This window comes from Arachis ipaensis, chromosome B08, assembly GCF_000816755.2.
Source record: "Arachis ipaensis cultivar K30076 chromosome B08, Araip1.1, whole genome shotgun sequence".
Classification (NCBI taxonomy): Eukaryota; Viridiplantae; Streptophyta; class Magnoliopsida; order Fabales; family Fabaceae; genus Arachis; species Arachis ipaensis.
Window position 1 is genome coordinate 91995754 of NC_029792.2, and position 831 is coordinate 91996584.

The window sequence follows — 831 nt, forward strand, 5'->3', positions numbered from 1 at the left end:
CAAATGGCATCCTTCTATAAGCAAACACTCCAGATGGACATGTGAATGCTGTTTTCTCTTGATCCTGGGGATCCACTGCAATCTGGTTATAGCCTGAATAGCCATCCAAAAAGCAGTAATAATCAATAATGGTAAAGGAAAATGATCCTTTCTGGTGGCTGTATTGAGCCTTCTGTAGTCAATACACATGCGCCACCCTGTAACTGTTCTTGTAGGAACCAGTTCATTTTTTTCATTATGAATCACTGTCATGCCTCCCTTTTTTGGGACGACTTGAACAGGGCTCACCCAGGGGCTATCAGAAATGGGATAAATAATCCCAGCCTCTAGTAATTTGGTGACCTCTTTCTGCACCACTTCCTTCATGGCTGGATTTAGCCGCCTCTGTGGTTGAACCACTGGTTTGGCATTATCCTCCAATAGGATTTTGTGCATGCATCTAGCTGGGCTTATGCCCTTAAGGTCACCTATGGACCACCCAAGAGCTGTCTTGTGTGTTCTTAGCACTTGAATAAGTGCTTCCTCTTCCTGTGAATTTAAAGCAGAGCTTATGATTACTGGAAAAGTGTCACCTTCTCCCAGAAATGCATATTTCAAGGATGGTGGTAGTGGCTTGAGCTCGGGTTTAGGAGGTTTTTCCTCTTTCAAAAGAAAGTTCAGAGGCTCTTTCGTGTCCTCTGAATCCTCCAAATCAGGCTGAACATCTTTAAAGATGTCTTCCAACTCTGATTCGAAACTCTCAGCCATGTTGATCTCTTCTACCAAAGAGTAAATAAGGTCAACTTTCATGCAGTCTGTTGATGTGTCTGGATGCTGCATAGCTTTGACAGC